Source organism: Bos grunniens, chromosome 2 (assembly GCF_055505025.1).
Source record: "Bos grunniens cultivar Pamir isolate PY7600 chromosome 2, Bosgru_T2T1.0, whole genome shotgun sequence".
Taxonomy (NCBI): Eukaryota; Metazoa; Chordata; class Mammalia; order Artiodactyla; family Bovidae; genus Bos; species Bos grunniens.
The window spans coordinates 287,501-290,605 of record NC_141166.1 but is presented as its reverse complement, the minus strand read 5'-3'; the positions used below and the strand labels follow the sequence as shown (position 1 = coordinate 290,605).

The window sequence follows — 3,105 nt, the reverse complement described above, 5'->3', positions numbered from 1 at the left end:
TTGAGGTGGCTGTTGTCACGGGACCCGGGGTTTATTTAGTGGATCCCTATGGACTCCGTCCTCCTCACCAGCACGCCCCTCAATACCACCCCCCCACACCCTCCCCGCAACCCCCCAACCCCCCACCCCCCACCCCCCGCAGCCCTGCCACCCCAGACCTCCCAGGCCGTCCGCCTTTCCGCTGTTTGTGGCCAGTGGTGTTGAAATCCATGTTCTCCTGACCTCTAGTGCACTTTCCCCACCCACCCGCGCATGCTTGTGTGTGTCGTCTCTGGACTTTGTCACGGTGTCTCTACCCAGGTTGAGTTTTGTTTTCTCTTCTTGGGGGTCCGAGTGTCTCCTTCTTTTCCTTTCTTACTCCTAGGCTTGTGTGTCTGTGTCCGTGTCTGCTTTCGAAAGTCCGGCTTTGTTCTCCCAGCAGCGCTTGCCTGGTTTCGCTTTGCCGGTCCCTCCCTCCCTCCCTCCCTCCCTCCCTCCTTCCCTCCTTTTCTCCCTCCCTCCCTCCCGCCCCTCTCTTTCGGGGGGCCGGGGGCCGGGGGTTCCTGGGATGTCACTGGTGCCCCCTCTCTCCGCCCACCCCGCCCCGAGCCCCCGCCGCCCGCCCGCGTCTCCGTGGAATGTCCCCCCACCACCCTGGAATCGCGTGGGGGGGGGGGGGGGATCGCGGCTCTTTCGTGGCAGCCTCCAGGGGAGAGATCTCCCGGCTCCTCTCCCTTCCTCTGCGGCCGGGGTCGCGTCGCGTCGCGTCGCGTCGCTCGGCGGCGGAGGCTCCGGGCCGAGCTCGGGCGTTTGGGCGGCCGGCGCTGCGGCGTCCCCGGCGGCCGGCGACAGCGACCCGTCCTCGGGACGTTCGAGCCGGTTGTCGGGAGCCACCTGGCGGCCGCTTGTATATTGTCCCTCCCCCTCCGGAGCTTCGGCGAGCCCTTCAGGAGGGTTGTGACTCAGCCGCCGGGCCCGAGGCAGAGCTCTCAGACACCGGCTATGCTGGCGGCGACAGTCCCGGTGGCGCCGAGGCCTAGGGACGTCCTGCTGTCGCCGGAGATTGGTTCTCTAGGTTTCTGAGGAGGGTGATCGTCGCGGCGCTCCGGGGCCGGGCTCTGCGGTGGCCGGACCGGGTCGACCAGCATCTCCCCGTGCCCCTGTGGCCGCGGAGAAGGACCGGCCGGACCCTCCCTGGGCCGGGCCGCCGCGGTGGGCAGGGAGAGGGTCTTCCCTGCCCGGAGCGCCTGGACTCGGGCTCGGCGGTCCGGACTCCTCCTGGGCCGCCCTCAGGAGCGTGTGCTTCGCCCTCGGCCCCGCTCCGGAGGTGGGGACCCGCCCGCCGGAGTCGTGAGGGTTGACGGGGAGAGGCGGGCGCGTGTGCGGCCGCCCCCCCCCCCCCCCCCCAACCCGTGGGGTCCGGTCGCCCGAGGCGTCTCCTGGCACACATGCTGTTTCTTTTTCAAAGTCCCGATGGGTCCGGAGACGTGGATGGACCGGACCCTGCTTCCGCGGGTGGCCGGGGAGGGCGCGCCCGACCCTTCAGCGTGCCTTCGTGGGTCTCGGTCGTCGGATGCGACTTTGTCTCACCCCTCCCCACCTCCCTGAACCCAGGTCAGGAGGTGGGGACCGGCTCGGGCCGTCCTGGGTGCCCCATCTAGGACGGTCTGGGTCCCGCCCGGGCGCGGTCCCTGGTCGGGGCCCGCTCGTCTCGTTGGAGGCGCCTCGCTGACGGTTCTTCCTTCTTGTTTCTTGATGCTCATCGAAGCCAAATCCCCGTTCGGAGACTCCGACGGACCGGTACCCCTACCCGTGTGGGCGAAGCGGGAGAGGGCGCCCCCGGCCAGCTCCCTCTCCCTTGGTGGGTGTCCGCGCCCCCACTTTGGCCATCGCGCGCCCCCTCCCCCTGCTCCCCTTCCCCCGGTCGACCAGATGACTCCCCCCACCCCCCCGCCCCCCCCCCCCCCCCGCCACGAGAGCTCCGGGCCTGGTGTTTATGGGGTAGCGCTGGGGACAGGTGGCCGGGCCAAGGTTCCGGGGGTCCTCCATGCGAGTCGTGGATGGGCCCCGCTGTCGGCTGCTATCATTTCGTCGCCCTTAATGGGCCTTTTTTACCACCAGGTAAGTGCTGACACGGTCTGCTTCGGTGTCTGCCGCCGAGGAAACTTTGGGTCTCTGGATGTACGCGGGGCTCTGGGCCTTCGGGCCGCCAGCTCTGGTCCCCGGTTCGGCCCTTGCCGCTGGAGCCGCCCGCCTGGGCCTGTGCGCCGGCTCCTGTGTGGTGTTGTCTGGCTGACCCGACTCGTGGTGCCACCTCCGGTCTCTGGGCGACCCGAGGGCGGCGGGGCGAGGCGCCGTGGGTCTTCTACCCTGTGCGCTCCCCGCTGCGGGCACCCGGTGAAGGCTGAGATGCGACCCCCGCCCTGTGGGCTCCGTGCCACGTGTCAGGCGTTCTCGAACCTCCTGGGGTCGTGGGCCGCTCTCGCCTGAGGCGAGGTGGGGGGCGGAGGTTGCCGGTGAGGCTTAAAGCGGGCCCCTCTGGTGACTGTCCTCGCCGTGCCTTCCCCCCGCTCCACCTTGGCTCATCCGATCGATGTGGTGTGGTCGTGCTCTCCCGGGCCGGGCCTAAGCCGTGCCAGACGAGGGACAGGTGTTCCCGGTGAACGTGTCTGCTCTTCTCGGTCTGTCCGCGGGGCCCCTCGCCTGACTTTTTCCCCCTGGCCGTCGGGGAGGGGGAGGAAGGCGGGGGCTGGGTTGCGGCCTCTGGCCCTGACCTTCGGTCTCCTGTCCCCCGCCTCGGGTGGCGTCAGTGGGGGCCGTGGGTCTTCTGACACAGCAGATGCTCTCGCTTCGCCTTCCCGGCGTGTGCTCCGCGAGCGGCCCTCCCCGCGGTGGGGAGGGCTGTACCGCTGCTGCGCTGTGCCCCCCCGCGTGGGTGCGCGAGCGTGCCTCGTTGGATCCTCGGTGGTGCTCCTGGAGCGCTCCAGGTCGTCGCTCAGGTGCCTGAGGCCGAGCGGTGGTGTCGTTTCCCTTAACCCCGGTGTCCTCCTCGGGTCCCCACCGCGGTGGTGTGTGTGTGTCCCGTGAGTGGGCTCTCTTTTGGGGGGGGGGTCGAGGCGGTAGGAG

General features: G+C 69.8%; 1 long non-coding RNA gene across 1 annotated transcript in view; it reads left to right on the top strand.

Moving 5' to 3' along the window:
* Positions 1-249: 249 nt before the first annotated feature.
* Positions 250-3,105, top strand: part of LOC147377171 (uncharacterized) — a 23,884-nt gene continuing 21,028 nt past the window's right edge. Inside the window, exon 1 of the long non-coding RNA XR_015136090.1 lies at positions 250-300. This is a non-coding gene — a long non-coding RNA (uncharacterized LOC147377171). The remainder of the gene's footprint in view (positions 301-3,105) is intronic.